Raw genomic sequence first — 18,127 nt, 5'->3', positions numbered from 1 at the left:
AAGCTGAGGTTGGTGTCATTGGTGATGCCACGTTACTTGGCATTTTGTGAAAGTTGGAGTTCAAAGTCTTCAATAGTCATGACTTTAAGTCAAGTTTGTTCTATTTCTTGCTTGTTGTTTTTCGCAAATAACAGAATTCTGTCTTGATTGGGGTCAGATTAATCTAAGCTCTGGCCATCCAAGTCTGAGTGAGGTGTAGGTAGTGTTTGAGGCATAAAATGTCAGGAGCACAGGAGAATTTGAAGTGGTGTTGTGTATCTTGAAACTGTTATCTCTGAGTTGAGCACCAAGAAGTTCAGTGTAGAAGTTGAAGGCGACAGAGGATAGCATGGAACCATGGGGACTTTGCAGTGGTTAGGGATTTTTGGGGAACTGGCGGGATCATTTAGGACCACGAGGTGCCCATGTGAACAAACTAGTGTTTGCTGGAAAGGTAGGAGGAGAACCAGTAAAGGACATTAACATCGAGTCTTATTCAATATTTCAGAATGAGGGTGGAATTGCCAACTGTGTTGAAGGCAGCTCAGATGCCTACCAATATCATCTTTATCTGCGATAAGGAGGGCACTGTATACATTATATAAGGCAGTGATTTCAATGTTGTTGTGTAATCTGAAGCCTGATTGGTAGTCATGCAAGAGATGCTTACACTGACATGGTCTTGGAGTTGAGGATAGCCTGCTTTGTCAATAATCTTGCTGATTAAGGGTAGATCGGTGACCGGCTGGTAGTAGGTGAGGCCCTCTATCAGGGTCTATGGTCTTGTATATATATATTCTTTATTGTTTGGTTAAGAACCATTACAAATTAAAACTTGATCAGTTCATCGTAAAAAGGACCTCTGAATAGAAATACTAGAGCGTTGTCAATAACTGATAGTCGGCATTGAAAAGAAAACAGTTTTTAAAAATAGAATGCAGAAGTTATTTAAAACCTTCAAATGCATTGTGGGCGGATTGTCTTCGCCTGGAGGACCGGGAACAGTACAGCTGATGTTAGCAGTTTGAGGTTCTGTTGTTAATCCGGTAGGCTGGCTGCCGCCCAGCTGCCATGGGAAAGATTTGGCGGCGCTAATTTCTTCCAGCTGCTTTGACACTTTGTGGACAAATTTAGTGAGCCCAATGTTCAGCTTGGTGTTTTCAGGATTGAGGGCCGCTATTACGGCCTGATGGCATGTTCGAACTCCTAGCCTGATCCATCCGCCCCGTAGTAGTAGCCGTCTGTGAGCATGCACAACTATGTGTTCCATCATCTCAGAGTGACAGCTTCACATCCTGCATTCGATGTTGTTATCTGGGTGACACCAGTTGGGCAGGTTCTTTAAAAATGGCCAGTCACCCATCCTTAGAGCGAAGAACTTTTTTTTCTAGTAAAATTAAAAAGTGCTGGATAAGTGAGGCGACTCAACTCCTAGTTTGAAATTTGTGATTACTGCCCAGGCATGATTCCTTTTTGACAGAATTGCCCTGTCTGAATGTAATGACGACAGTTGGACGCTCTTATTAATAACAGCCTCAAGCACCTGCTGGGAAGAGTTTGTTTCCCAGAATTCTTTGACTCCTAGTAGTTTTAAACTGTGATCCAGGTGATGAATATGATTCAGGCTGGACTGGCATTTCGGTATTTCTCGCCAATGTTTTGCCTCCAGGGAGCCCTCCTTTGAATGGCACAGTCTATTGCAGAACTTTACAAATGTACCAGCCTCGACGCCGTGATGATCCAACAGGCCCAGTTCTAGACGGACCTGCGATGGTGAACTCGATTTTGGTAGGCGAAAGGCACGTTTAAAGATTTTGGTTGTTAATTTGTTTAATAATTAACTAGTTGTGCCCTTCATTTTCTCTTGCCCATACAACAAACAGTTGATTATCCTCGCCTTCATCACTTTCAGCATGGGAGTTAGACTTGGGCCAAGTATTTGTTTTGATATTTTCGCGGCAGCAGCCTCTAGTGACAGGGCTTTTATCCTTAGCGTTTCTTTTTGTTTGACGAAAGATCATCTGCGGTCCAAAAAAATACCCAAATAGTTATAGTGAGAGTTAGATTTTTGTTTTGTTAAAAAACCACCTGCCACGTGGCCTTTTTTGCTTCCCTAAAGATATTGTTTTAGTTTTGGACAGCTTCAATTCCAAGGAGTTTCTTGTAGTGTAGCGAAGCAGTTCGTCAAGAAGCCTTTGTAGACCCACTTTGGTATGACTTAGTAACACCAAGTCGTCAGCATAGAGCAGGTTGCTGATGCGGGTTCCATCTAATTGAAGGGGATGGCAGTTGACACTGTCTAATGTCGGAGATAGATCTCTATGTGTATCAAAATGAACTAGCTACTTATGACTTGTATATTAATCTCTGAAGTATCTTGTCAGGTGGCACCTGTTTGGTGTCTTCATGAAGCCCTCACCCACCAACCTAGTTGGTGGCATGCTTCATCATTGGGCCCACCCAGTGACACCTAATGTGTTCCGGGTGTGCTTCAACGCCTGATTACAGCGGAGCAGGTATCTTACTGAGAGTGCAGTGCAGTGAAAGGGTGAAGTGAAATTAAAACGGCTTGACAGAGGTCCCAATACCCGAGGGCTAATCAAATTTTAATAAATGGTCCACTATCAACGGTTAAAAACTAGGCAGGATGGATGTTATGGTGGCGGAATTACGACTTCCTACATCCGGTGTTGGTCGACATGTTTCAGCCAGTGCCTTCTCTTAATTCTGGCTTTTCTCAGGACCGTTAGAAGTGTGGGTGCGTATTAAAAATTAATTAATTAAGTGAGTGTTGCAGGCTATATGTCTCACTCACTAAGGTGCTCTAGGTGTTAAAGAGGGGATTCCCATCCTCAGGCATACGCTGACGATTAACCCGCGATGCTTCCAGGAGTGAGTCGGCAAAGGCTTAGACCCAGTGCTTAATTTGTGCCGGTGCTTTCCGGTGCTTAGCACCGGCACATATTTCTTAGGGCCGGGTCTATGAGAACTATGGATGTGTTTGTATTGTTCACGTATTTGCACATATGTTAAGGAGCCCGCTCAAATTGTCATGCATTTTGAAGCCTCTCTGGTGCTCCGAGAGACGTGTTTGCTGAGCTCGTAAATAGTTAAACAGATCCTCTCTGCTCTCACCTCCATAGTGTTGGAAATAATGTGGCAAATAGTGGCTGCGGCGCCGGCTTGGCGCGCGCGGCTTTCATCACACACATTGACTCACACAGGGGGGGGGAGGAGGGGCAGTTCTGCACAGCTCTTGCTCCTCCTGACCTCGGTGCTCTCACCGGCGCAGCAGGGAGGCAGGATCAGGTCGGTGCTTTGATAATGTAAGATAGTTATAAGGCTTTGCATGATGGAACAGTAAAAGCAGCCCATGAATTCTGTTCAACTGCTTTCTATGCTGCCAGCCCTAATCAATGTATTTGCTTGGTTGGTGTCAGCGTACACTTGTTAATAAGGTAACCACACTATGTATTTGACATTTTGACTAAAGATAAGTTATCTCCGCGATGGCACAGGGCTTTATTAAAGTATTCTGCTCCCCGTGGTGGATTGGTTGGATGATGCCTTGCAGCCTCGCATTCCCGTGCGGGAACTTCTCACTGCTTGTTCATAATTAGCTGTTTATGTTAGGATACTTTACTATGAGCTTGAAACTGGCTGAGGGATAGTTTGCCAGTTGTCCATTGGCTGCTCTGCTATATTGCTGAGTGCACGTGGTGCACAAGCACATAATTTGCCTGCTGTATGTCTTTCTTTCGGCAGTGGGTCCTGCTCATTCTGCCGTAGTCTGGGCCTGTGTATTAGAAGACCGCGATCTTCTTCGAGCGAGGCCACAACATGTGCGTTAAGTTTACATTCTTTGCCGTGACCCTATGCACCTAGTGCAGCAGGACGGAGTTAATCCTCAGTGTCCAGCAAAAAGCTCGGGGTTAAAACACTTTCCGAAATGAAATCGTCCTTGCACAACTATTGCTTGGGAGGGTGCGGGGAGGGGATGTGATCCTGTACCAGCCTATTGCAATTGTGTATGAGGGGGCATGTTCAATATATCTTGGGACCTTTGCAGTGCTCTTTGTGCATTCTCTGACCCTCATATCCATATGGAGAAAGTACCATCAAGACTCATTTTACTTTATTAAGGAGAGAGTTCATTTGCGCCGCCTGTGCTTTTAGTGTTCTGTACTTATTTATTTGGCATGTCAATGTTGTAAGTGCTTTAAGTTGTGCCTAAGGGATGATATTTATTGGCAAATAAAATAGTGTTTACTTGCCATGCACCTTTCACAGATCTCTTGCTTCCCTTGTGGGTTCTTCGCATTACACTCTTCCCCTGCAATGGCAGATATTGCTTTCCTTCCGTCCCTTCTGCGGAGGAGGGTCTCCCTCTAGGGAACAGGGTGACGAGGTCACGGTGCCAGGCTGATCTACAGCATGGGAAATGCATAGAACAAATCGTTCCCACACAGTGGTGACAGTCGGGGAATCCTTTCTTCTAGCTTCAGAGGATTACACTCCTGCGCTGCATTAATCATTATCCATGTAGCAGGGATAATTTGCATTACCTCCAAGCTTGATTCTTCTTTAAAAAAATACACGTGTTTCTGTGTATTTATAATACTGAAAAATCCCACATGCATTCAGATATGGCTGTAGCGCTAGTGCATAACCAATGGCTGCTTGCAAATAATTAGTAGCCTGTCTATCCTTGGAGTTAAACAGTCAAGTGTCCTGAGTCGATCAATGTGATCAGTGTCCCCACTATGTTTTTGCCCGCCCCAGCATAGTGTGCAGCTGCAGCGTTAGGCACAGGTAGCAAACAGTGTGCCGTACAGAAGGCCTCAGAATAATTAAAAGTCAGTAAGTAAATAAAGATATTGTAATCGTAACAATACATGATGTATTGGAACTTCATAAGATTATATCTCATGATGTAAGGAATCGTGTCACCGTCACGCATACTAGATGATGAGGCAGGGCAACAGGCAGAGATAAATGCAGGTATTATGCATTGCATAAATAAACCGACGTGAACTGAACACCCTGTGATTCTGGGCAAATCTCTTAATTTCCCTGTGCCTACAAAAAACATAACCTCTTCTGCTTGTAATGTATCTGGTGCTCATGTAGCGCTCCGATGCCTTCAGGTCGAGTTTGTGAATATGTAAAAAAAAAACTGCAAACCCAAGGTTGGATGCTTTCCAGCAAACCAATGCAGCCGCTGAAGCGAGGGATCTCAGCTCTGCAACTTGAGTTCCTCATAGTTCATTTTCACTTTGCCTTCACGAGGCCTCAGCATAGTGTTAAGAGCAGTTATCCAATAATGTGTTATGTGGTGTTTTATAGATATCGCCACCACATGCAACTCGTGGCCTGCCTCAAGAGTGCAAGAATCTAAAAAAGACAACTATAAACTTATACAAGCAGGTACCAAAACAGAAATAACACTAAACGTCACTATTAGACTATGTTAGCATATGTATTTTCCAAAATGTAATGCTGTTTCAAGTGTTATCTGACTACCCCTAGTATGTGTCACAGGATTTGAGCATGTTCAGAGGGGCTGAGCAACTGGATTGTCTGCCTTTCCAGCCCTGAAAGTAACTCACTCAGCCCTCCCTCCCTCACAGCACACTGCGCCTCAGTCATAGCAGGATTCCTCTATCCACGTTTGTTCTAGGGTGTCTACCAAAACCACTTAAGATTAACCCTATTATTAAAGCAGTGGCGCACCCGCATCACTATCCCACCTTCAGTTCTGTGGGGAACACCAGCTACCACCTACCTAGGGTTGCAGGATAGATTATTTCACACTATTACATCTGGCTTTCACCAGTGCCAGTTAAGGATCTGGGTCAAGCGATAGAGTAAGTGGGTGGAGCCAGTCGAGAAAGTGGGTGGAGCCATAGGTAGTGGGTGGGGGCTCCTAAAAAAAATTGAGCACCTGCACTTAATATTTTACAAATTAAGCACTGGTTTGACCAACAGTCTCGGTCAGAACCTGCGGGATACCTGGTAGCCGTCCTCGCACTCCGGAGATAGATCTCTATCAGGGTCTAGTGAAGGGTTTTTTAGGAGTGGAATGGTTTGGTATGTCTTGAGACCTTCTGGGAAAATACCTTGAATGAACAGGCATTGACAATGGTGTGTAGGGGTGCAAGAGCTTCCCAGAGTTTTGATGAAGGAAGAAGGTAATACATCACCTTCATAGGCGATCGCTTTGAGGAAGGTGAATATGTTGGTGAGATATGCAAGAGAGATGGCTTTTAAGGATTACTTGTTTGGATTTCTATGAGAAGATGTGTGCGCAAGAGGACCAACAGGCTTGGTGTTGTCTGTTTTTTGCTGAAGAAGAGGTTGATATCATTGCACTTGTTTGTGGAGTGTGGGATAGGAGGGTCAGGCCAGGCCACGGTTTGCTACAGAACTTGATTGTCTTGATAAGCGTTCTGGTTCTGTTAATGACTTAATTGATGGTGTTGGTATTGTACTTTGTTTTCGTAGTTGTGAGGAGCTGTCAGTGTATTGCACTGAGGGATATCTGTTCCATGAGGGCATCAGGAATTCTGTCTTTCCTCCATTTTCTTTGCTGTCTGTGCTGTCTGCAGATGGAGTGTTTATTTGAAGTGAGTAATAATACACAACACAGACACTTCCCACACTTAACACTTCAAATTCCGGTAATCATCCCGAATAACATGCCCCACAGACTCATAGTTTTAATAATTTATTATCAAAAATCATAAAAAATATTTGTTCCTTTTTTAGTAGCACATGTACATCTTCAAACATTATTGATACGAATAAACAAATACATAGTACATTAAATGAGAAAGAGCCCAATGAACATGATGAAGAACCTTACATAAGCTGTACATGTCCCCATAGTAACAAACACACATGTAGTGAACCCAAAAACACAATGCAATTATACACTAGACTTCAAAAGACATGCATATAAAATGACAAGAAATATACAAAAATAGAAAGAATATGTCACAATTTACAAACACAGAAGAAATGTGCGCTGACGCGTGTTTCAGAAGTACCATGTCCTTAAACCATCCTTCATCGGGGAGCTGGCTTCACATTCTAATCAGTGGTCAAAAACCATCTGTTACTTATGCACTCAACCCAATTATGTATAGTGCATCGGGCTCTGTACAATATACAACAGAAGTCTGTGGGGACACACAAATAAAATATAAATATTCACATGATTATCTACATTCATAGTTATTTAGAAAAATGGAGCAAGAAGGCAAAGCCAAGTGGTACCTCTATATCGAAAAGTTGCTAAATTTGGAAAAGACATCACCATACATGCATATCTAAATCAAGTGGACTTATGCAAGAAAAAATGCATGCAAAGGAATAGAAAAAAAATAACAAAGAATAAATAATAACAAAACATAAAGGTCTACATACTATCCAAAGGTTCTGGTTCAAGAAAGATGAACGTCGAAAAAGGAATGTAGATTATCCCAGAATACAGGAACTGGTATGCCACTAAGAATAATAAATTAAAAAAGGCAGAACATGATGTCTACTCCTAGATAATTACACAGGCACCATGCAGACCTCGTGAGTCCTACATAACAAAGAATTCCCCCTTTTTTTGCCGAAAGGGTTACATTGAGCCTGCTTATATACATACAAGATCAAACTAGATAAAACTAACATCAAACGATGCCCATAGTAATAAATCATGACGCCCACATACACGGATGGCTGCACTTGAAATATTTAGGAAATAGTACAGGCCCTGGCTATCTTACAGAATAGTCCAAGTCTGCCTGTAATTGTCTGTAACAGGAGTAACTAGCTCCCATATGCTCTTTAATTCTAAGAGGATAGAGGGTTAAAACAATAAACAAATATTCCAATATTATCAGCTTCCAAAGATAAAAGGAAAGTATTCTATCATGCCATACATAATTTAAAAAAAATGTGTAGTCCCTGCTCACTTTCAATAGATAGCAATGGAATATGGCATCCAAGATGACACAATCGATACTACAGACAAAATGGAAGTTATACAGGTAAGAATATGTTACCATAAGAAAGGGGATAAGGAATACAAATAAGGGTGCTTGTGTTTGGATTGGTTCGATTAGCGAAGGGATGGGCGGCGGGCCGTTGGGGACAAGCTATGTATGGAGCACAAGTACCATCTGGACTACACATGCAAGCCTTGAACATATTCATTTGGATCTTGACACTCTGGCTCTTTATGGCCTACACATTTTTATTATTATGTCATGTCAATATAACAATGACACTGAGCACTCATGTTTGTATGGCAGAATTGTAGTAAACCAGTAAATAAAGTTTAAAAACATAAAAAGAATACAAACAAGGGGATAGTTTAATCGACTGACTTACAGATTATTAACGCTGGGTCGTAGAAATGGAATATGGCATTCTAGATGACACAATCAATATTAAAGAGAAAATGGAGAGTATACAGGTAAGCATACGTTACCAAAAGAAACGGGATAAAGAATACAACAAGGGGATAGTTTCATTGACTGACTTACATATTATTAACGTTGGGTCGTAAAAATGAGAGCTGTCCTGAAGTCCTTAGCAAAGACAAGTCGAAGATTCTAGCGCCTAGTACCCAAGCCGATACAATAGATCTGAATAAGGAAAAATGGCAAAAAGCTCATAGGTATATTGGTTCACCTGACCGTTAAGTCAGAGTCCGCACTCCCCTCGCAGACTCAGGCAGGGCGTACTTACAATATCCTATGGGCGAATACACGAACAAAGCCAAATTGCGGCGTCTGAGTCACCCCTATTCCATCAGGCCGAGTCACATGGGGCTGATACCTGCTCCTTATATCTACATTCCTGCCGCCGTCGAGTCACGAGTCACACACATGGTCCTTGAATGACTCCTAGATGGCTCCCATGTTGGTATAGGAATTACTCGTTCTCTACTACTCCATCTCAGGGGTATGTAAGTTTGCCTGATGCAATTAACCCGACAGCGGAGGGAATTTAGATATATGGACCAGGTCTTCAGCCCCATGTCACTTGCCCTGACGGAATAGCAGTGACTTGGACACCATGATTTGGCTTGTTCGCGTATTCGCCCATAGGATATTGTAGGTACGCCTTGCCCGTGTCTGGGAGGGGAGTGAGGACTCAGGTCAGGTGAACCGATATACCGATGATTGGGTTGCTGTTTTCCTTATACAGATATATTGTATTGGCTTAGGCCCTGGGTGCTAGAATCTTCGACTGTCTCTGTTAAGCACTTCAGGACAGCTCTCCATATTTACGAACCAACGTTAATAATATGTAAGTCAGTCGATGAAACTATCCCCTTGTTTGTATTCTTTATCCCGTTTCTTTTGGTAACGCATGTTTACCTGTATACTCTCCATTTTGTCTTTAATATTGATTGTGTCATCTTGAATGCCATATTCAATTGCTATCTATTAAAAGTGCGCACGCACTACACATAAAAAAGAATTATGTATGGAATGATAGAATACTTTTCTTTTATCTTTGGCTGATATTATTAGGATATTTTTTTAGTGGTGTAACTCTTTATCTACTTGGAATTGATGAGCATATGGGAGCTAGTTACCCCTGTAACAGACAATTACAGGCCTACTTGGACTATTCGGTAAGATAGGCGGTGGCAGTACTATTTTTTTTTAATATTTCAAGTGCAGCTATCGGTGCATATGGGCATCATGATTTATTACTATGGTCACAGTTTGATGTTTGTCTTATCTAGTTTGATCTTGTATGTATATAAGCTGGCTCCATGTGACCTTTTGGCCAAAAAAAGGGGAGAATTATTTGCCATGTAGGCCCCACGAGGTCTGCATGGCACTTGTGTGATTATCTAGGAGTAGACAACATGCTCTGACTTTTTTATTTATTAGTCTTAGTGGCATACCAGTTCCTGTGTTCTGGGATGATTTATATTCCTTTTTTCGGCGTACATCTTTCTTGAACCAGAACCTTTGGTTAGTATGTAGACCTTCATTTTTGGTTTTTTTTATTCTTTTTTCTTTTTCTATTCCTTTGCATGCACTTTTTTCTTCCATAGGTCCACTTGATTTAGATATGCATGTATGGTGATGGCTTTTCTGAATTTACACCATTTCGATATAGAGGTACAATTTGGCTTTGTCTTCTTGCTCCATTTTTCTAAATAACTATGAATGTAGAGAATGATGTGAATATTTATATTATATTTGTTTGTCCCCGCAGACTTTTGTTGTATATATTGTACTGAGCCAGAGGCACTATACATAATTGGGTTGAGTGCATAAGTAACAGATGGTTTTGACCACTGATTAGATTTTGAATCCAGTGACTTGATAAAGGATGGTTTGAGTACATGGTACTTCCGAAAAGTACGTCAGGTCATTTCTTCTGTTTTTGTACGTGACATATTTTTTTCTATATTGTATGTCATTTTATATGTATGTCTTTTGAAGTCTAGTGTATAATTGCATTGTGTTTTGGGTTTACTAAATGTTTGTTTGTTACATGTACAGCTTATATATGGTTTTTCATCATGTTCATTGGGCTCTTTCTCATTTAATGTACTATGTATTTCTTTATTCATATCAATAATGTTTGAAGATGTACATGGATACTGAAAAGGAAAAAATATATTTTATGATTTTTGATAATAAATGATTAAAACTGTGAGTCTGTGGGGCATGTTATTCTGGATGATTACCGGAATCTGAAGGGGGGAAGTGATTTGGTTCATAGGAGACTGAGCAGAGAGATAGGGAGGAGGAGGTTGGTGCAATCTAGGTGTATGTGAGGTTTCCATTGGTTTGTTGAAAAGGCTAGGTTGAGGATGTGGATTCTGGAGTATGTTTTGTGGGTGACATGGTGTGCCGTATTGAGTGTGTCAAATTAGTTGAGAAGAATGCCTCCTTTGTTTTTGCGCTTGTTTTATAATGTTATGCGTATTTTGTATAGCAAGCTAATCACAAGTGAGGGTATGCATGCCCTTTGTGGGTGAGTTAGACAGTTGCCTCCATTGTGAAGTTATTTGAAAAGCCAGGTCTTCAGCTTCTTGCTGAACTAGAGAAGAGATGTGGTGAGGGAGATTGCATCATGCTTTAGGCACAATGTAGGAGATGGCGTTACCTCTGCCTGTGATTTTGTGGATGCAGAGTATACTTGCCAGTGAGAATCTGCCTGAGCAAATGTGCCTGGGAGGTATGTGGAAGTGTATGCAGCTGTTAAGGTAGGCAAAGCCAGTGCTGTGTAGTGCCTTGCTTGTGTGTGTAAACAGTTTGAACTGAGTGTGTTTGTGAATGTGAAGCCAATGCAGGTCTCTAAGGTGTGGGGCGATGTGGGTGTGTGACAAGGCAGGTTGAGGATGATCTTGCTTTGGCATTTTGAATGGTTTGGAACCTGTTCAGAAGCTTCTTAATGACTCCTGCAAACAATGTGTTGCAGTAGTCAAGTCTGCTGGTAATCAGGGCCTGTGTAACCATTTTCCTGGTGTTCTCTGGTAGCAATTGGAAAATCATTTGCAGCATCTTAAGGATGTGGAAGCAAATGGAGGTCACTGCACTTACTTGGGCTCTCATGTTGAGCATGTCATACAGGATGATTCTGAGATTTCTGGTGTGGGTAATAGGGGTGAGTGTGAGGCCAAGGTCAGTTGGTCAGTATGTGGAGTCCCAGACAGAGGCGTTCCTTCGGACGACCACTGCTTCAGTTTTGTCTTTGTTGAATTCTTGGCAGTTGGATTTCATCCATGTTGTTACCGTGGTCATGAAGGCGACAAAAGTGTTTTATTGTAGTGGGGGTTTGTCTGACAGTGAAAGTATACGTTGTGCATCATCTGTGATGATATGTGATCTGATGAGGACTGCTAGCGGGGGTCATGTATATGTTGAAAAACGTTGACCTGAGAGATGATCCTTAGGGAACTCTGCACATGAGATTCTTGGCCTCTGACATGTAGGATGGCAGGTTGACTCATTGTGCTCTTCCTGTGAGGAAGGAGCAGTTCCACTTGTGGGCAGGTCCATTGATACCTGTTTCATGGAGTTTTCTGATCAGGGTGGGGTGAGAGACCATATCAAAAGCTGCAGTGAGGTCAAGCAGTATAAGGGCTGCTGTGTCTTCACAGTTGACGATCAGCATCATGTAGTCTGTTGCTGTGAGGAGGACAGTCTCAGTGCTGTGGTTGGGCCAGAAACCTGATTGTGTGGTGTCTAGGAGCTGGTGTGTGTTGAGGTAGTAGGAGAGTTACTTGTTTATGGCTTCCTCCATGAACTTGAACGGGTAGGGTAGAAGGGAGATCCTGCAGTAGTTTGCCAGTTGAGTGGAGACTGCAGACGTTTCTTTAGCAATGAGTTGACCAGTGCATGTTTCCAGGCATCCAGGAATGGCACGGAGGTGATGGAGCTGTTCAGGATGTGGGTGAGTACTTCAGTGATAGGGGTGACGTCCATATTGTAGCCATGGTGAGTCTGTTGGTGCTCCAGAGAGGATGGTCGGCATGTTTTTGGCTGTTTCTTCCACTAGGAATGTTTCCCAGGAAGGCAGACTTTTTCTGTGGGTGTTTGTGGGTAGACTAGGGGTGAGGGTGCAGAGGTTTGGCTGGGGGTCAAAGTTAATAGTCAAGGAAATTACCTATGTCTGTGATGAGATCCTGTTGCTGCCCCTGAATCTCTTCCTATATCTCTCAGAAGTCAGATCAAACTTACTGACCAGAATGGCTTTCAGTGCAGTGTAGTGTGTCTGATTCTCTACCCCCAGTGTCAAGAGTGTGTTTCTACCCACTGTAGGCATGTATCTCCACAAACGACAATCCTGGACTTCTCAGGAACATTGTGCATGCACCCTTAGAGCCACGTCATAGGCTGCAAACCATTTATCTATGTAATCCCCCACCACATAACTGGGCACCAAGTATTTTGGTATGTGGACCCCTGCTTCAGCCGTATACACTCTAGATACGCTGCCACTATTACTGCTGGACTCCACCTGAAGTGCTCTTATATCCAGCTCTCTGAGGCTTAGCTCATAGGCCATCTTCCTTTCTTCCATAGCTGGCCTTTTCTCTGTTAGAACTTGCTCCTTTTCCAATTTGGCATGTTTTGGTCCTGCTCAAATTTGGCATACACAACTACTGCTCCTGACAAGATGATGGCTTCCTTTTCCACAGACAGAACCAGGTTGCCCACTGAACCCTGGTCCAGTTTTTCATCATCCCCAATCTCCTGATCATCCTCTTCTCGGGTCACAGGCCCTGCATTGCAAGCTTCTGCCCAGGCTCTCAGTGGCTTTAGCAGCTTCACCTTCTTGGTGTAGCCTTTAGTAGACAGAACAACCCCCTTGCAAATGTATTGGGCTGGACCAGAGTGTAGGTCTACAGCTTTGCCAGCTCAAAATCAATCTTTTCAGGTGCAGATGCTGTTTCTCCAGACAGAGACATGATTTTAGGAAAAAATTATAATGCCAATCAGGTAGAATTGAAAAGAGTTTGTATTGGTCTAGATATGGAGTACTAGTGTACACTAAGTCACAGTATAAATTAACCTGTGCTCACCCTCTGGTAGCTTGAGATAGAGTAGCCAGGCTTAATTTAAGAGGCAATGTTTAAAGTATTTCATGCTTTTTAAAATATTAAATGAAAAATAGCAATTAGAAGCAATAAGCGCCTGTGGGAGTTATCTGGTCGCTCGGACTGGGGTAAAGTCAAGAGTTCAGGCTGACTGTGATAGGGTGCAGGATAGATACAGGAACCATGCAAAGCCTGCTGAACAAAGTCCCTTGATCCTGGTCACAACAGCAAGATGCAGGGTTAAGGCAAGCAATGCACCAGGTTTCTTGATGCAGTCAAGGGGGTGTGTTGATCTTCCCACACAGCAGCGGTGGCAAGGCATGTGTTTCAATGCATTGGTTCTTTATGGTTGGTTCTGATTGCAATGCTGGAATCCTGCTCCCACAACAGCGATGATGTGTCTGTTCTGCTACGCGGACAGGAGATGTGTTGGTTCGACTGGACAAGTACCTGGGTCCACTTCCAACGAAACAGGCACAGGAGGAGGGTTGAGACTTTGATATCCATGTGTCTCAGAAACAGGAGGCAACCAAACAAGCCCTTGAAGATCACACTGGGTTCAAGCAGAGTCCAATTCTTCCTGAGCAGGGTCAGAGGGTAGGAGGCAGCTGGGCAGCACAACAGAAAAGCAGCTCTTCCAAAGCAGCAGTTCAGCAGAGTGACATTCCTTGTAGCAGCACAGCAGGCCTGCGTCCTGACAGACCTTCTTTACAGGTTCAAACGTGTCTGATTTGGTGGAGTCAGGGACCAGTATAGCTAGTTGTGCCTTTGAAGTGGCGGTGACTTCAAGAAGGGTCTTTGAAGTGCACAAAGGTTTTTTTTTTATCTTAGCCCCGGCTTGATACTCACTACAGAAGGGGGCATTCAACCCTTTGTGTGGGGACAGGAGACTGCCTATTCAGGTGTAAGTGTCAGCTCCTCCCTCCCGTTCTGCCCAGGATGAGCCATCAGACTGATTTGCATATTGCCATGTCTGAACTGGTGAGGAAATATAAATTTTTATGGTCAGAAATGTTCCCTAACGTGTACCCCACCGTCTCCATGTACGAGCTTAAAGTGCATGTAACTTTCCTTCTGTGCCAGCTATGAAGACGAAAATACATTTGCGTCCAACGTTAACATGTCCTCTTTCAGATCCACCATGAATGGGTCGGATATTCTGTTCCTAGGTGTGCCTTGCCAACGTCTTTTCATGGTGCACTTTTCACGTTTTCCCTGGCTCAGGCGAGTTAGGCCCTGATTTCTGTCATCGAGTCCTTTCCTGCTTTCTGTCTTCGGATACTGCAGCCTGGACCTGCATCTGTATCCCTGACCTTTGTCTTACTCCCTGCGTGGCTAACGGTGCCTGGCTCGGCCTTTTGCCTGCCAAGACTGTATTTTGCCTTCAAGTTATCTGTTCCGCTCCTCGAAAATACATTCCTGTCTAGTAGTTTAGGAAAACATCCTTCCAGCTGCAGAGCAAAGGGCCCGGCCTCACTGTCTCCATTCAAGTAATTCATAGCTCCTGTTATCATGGTAGGCCCATGCCCCCCTCGCATCTCATGTAGACACGTAGACGCATATGCACGCACTAGCAGTCAGTATAGAATAGCCTCTGCCCGAGAGACCTTTCCTTCCAGATAAATACAGTTCCTTAAACACAAGATATTAGATACGATTTGGGATTAGGTTGTTCTGACATCCCAGACTTCTGTCTCTTCATGTAAGGCTAAATGTCAAGTCCCCTTCACCCTCCAGTTACACGTCAATTACACGTCATGCTGCTGCGCGCGCATCTCTGCCATGTATTTCTGCTGACACTGCAGGATTCTCTTATGGATCCACCCACCTGTGACATCTCATAATGACGTTTCTAGTACATGCCCTCATGCACGCCTATTGTAACGCCTCTTTCATTACGTATGTGTATTCTTATCTCTCCTCTCAGCTGTTACGCCTCCTGCATCTGCCTTTACTGTAATGCATTGACAATATATATGATAATCTGTCAATAAAGTATTGTCTATCCCTTCCCGAACCTTCGTGGTGACGGAATGCGATTTGCCTGGTTTGAACCATATAACCAATTCCTTTTTAAGGAATAAAACCCCTTTTAAAACCTCAAATACCACGGATTCTGCCTCTTATTTTTGACTGAGTTATTCTTATTGAACTTTACCGCATAAATTAAGTATAGGTAATTTATATTTACCACACTGGGATGGTAGAGTGAGCTCAAGAATGATGATGGATTAAACCCAGATCAGTTAACTGGGGGTGGGTGTTTGATTTGCTCAAACGCTCCGTCCCTCACCCCCTTTGGTATAGGATGAGCCATCAGCATGCAAATGGGCCCTCAGACACACCTAACCTTTCTTTCTGTGTGACTGTCTAGGGGGGAATGCACAAAGTCAAGCTGTCACCCACCCCACAGATGTGTATTGGGACAGGCTGCAGGCACACAGAGATTTAGGAGCAGAGAATTTCCAACTTTCTAAAAGTGGTATTTCTAAAATAGTAATTTTACTTCCAATGTTACCATTAAAGAGGATTTATCATTACCATTCCAGTGATATAAAACGTGACAGAACCACTTCATCTCAATCAGGAATCGTAGCTGTTGGAAAGTAGATTATTGGTAGGGTCAAATCTATATCTGCCACTGGCTCTAAGGCCACTAACACAGGATATGGCTCAGAATAGGTCATAGGAAATTATTCCTTTGCTCAATGCTTGGTAACTGGGCTACGAGCAGGCAGGATTAACTACAAAGACAGGTATGTAAAGCATTTAAAAACACCAATTCAGTGAATGATTAAGACATCATGCATAATAAAAATCCGACACCAATTTACAAAAATAGGAAATAATTTTTATCTTTGAAATAACACCAAAACGACAAAAATCCAATATAGGGAAACGGAGATATGTTTTTACTTTCGGACATAGAAACTTTTCTGGAGCTTTTTCTCGCTGGATCCCTCGATACTCTTCACCAGGCCGAATTTGGTGAGGGTTCGCCAGCCTTGGATTTCGCCTACTCCTGGTCAAACTCTGGAAGTAAGACCTATGGAGCTTTTCAGCGGGACAAACCTGGACGGAAGGCCAGCTTGCAGTTGAACAATGTTCACAAGGAACTCATTTAATCTAACTAATAAACTTTTTTGCAAGGGGTTAGATTTATTGCATGATTTATGCAGAAACCGCATATAATGTAAGGTCAAACCATATATCACTCAGGTAATATCACTTTGAAGACAACCCACAGAAACCACTATTTTTGCTGAACCTACTTCAGCTGAAGTGAGTGTTATTTATTTTGCATAGCCAGTGTTATAGGAATACAAAATACATATAAATACATTCTGAGGTGTATTTACAATATATAACTTTTCATATTTGAACTTGACTTTGTGACCCCAGTGTAGTGACCATAACCAAAATAGTGCAGTATTTGCAATGCTCATAAAAAGAGAAGCAGTATGTTAGTGCTCCTTGCTTGCCTAGGGTGCATTACCAGCAGGATTTATGGATGGACAGAGAGGCCACTTCCTTTATGTGATGGGGCACAGGGTGGATGCTGCAGCCAGTTGGAAGGGCATCTAGTATGCGGGGTGAACCTTTTTTTCTGTGATGAAGAGGGAGTTAAGCTTGTGATAGTTTATAAACTGTGAGATATCAGGAGTACTGCAGAGTGAGCTTTAACATGCATTAGTTGGAATTAGGCTTGCCACCTTTTTTGCCTGCCTCCATGGAAAAATACTGGACAGGCTGGTAAAAAACAACCAGGTGTCAACCCTAGTTGGAATGTGTGTTCTATAAGTTGAGGCTGTATAGTAGTTAGTGGACTGTGTATGAGGTTGGGTCTATGAATTGTGAGAATGCTGTTTGCCATACTAGAGGATGAACATCAGAAGTGACAAGAGTGACATTTAGTGCTCAGTGATATGGTAGTGGAGCACAATATGTACAAGGTGATTAAAATATGTACAGGAAAATAGGTGGCCAGAATTCTTGGGTGAGTCATGCATATCCCGTAATGACCTCGCTAACAGTTAAGTGCGCTGTGCTCAGTCAGTATTAGGTGTTTTAAATTCCCCACTCCTGTTCCCTCGCAGAATCTGCAAGTTTTAACAAGCACCTAGACGCAAGTCTCCACGCTCTGGAAGCACTTGAAGGGTGAGTCAAGCCTTGGTTTAATCCGCCTGACAATCATATCCAACCAGTGGATAATGCCTAATTCCTGGTAATCTCTTCTCATTCTCAGTCGAAGGCAAACGCCCCTCCTGACCAGTTACAAAGAAAAGGCTGCACCCTTGCTTTGCCCCCCGTCTGCCTTACGGGGCAGTATTAGGTGAGTCATCCGCAAGAGATAGTGGTTATACAACAGCCAGTATACAACCTTTTGAAACACACCTGACCCTCACACTTTCATATTCACAGGCTGTTATCATCCTCGCCTATGTCCTGATGAAGACCCGCACTGACTTACTAGTAGTGCAGACCCTGGGTTGAAACGTCAACAATATCCCCTGGACCAGTCCTGAGACTCTGTGAAAAAAGAAATATTTCATTGATTTTGCAGATTCATTTATT

This window comes from Lissotriton vulgaris, chromosome 4_1, assembly GCF_964263255.1.
Source record: "Lissotriton vulgaris chromosome 4_1, aLisVul1.2, whole genome shotgun sequence".
Classification (NCBI taxonomy): Eukaryota; Metazoa; Chordata; class Amphibia; order Caudata; family Salamandridae; genus Lissotriton; species Lissotriton vulgaris.
The sequence above is the reverse complement of the archived record's forward strand: the minus strand, read 5'-3'. Positions refer to the sequence as shown.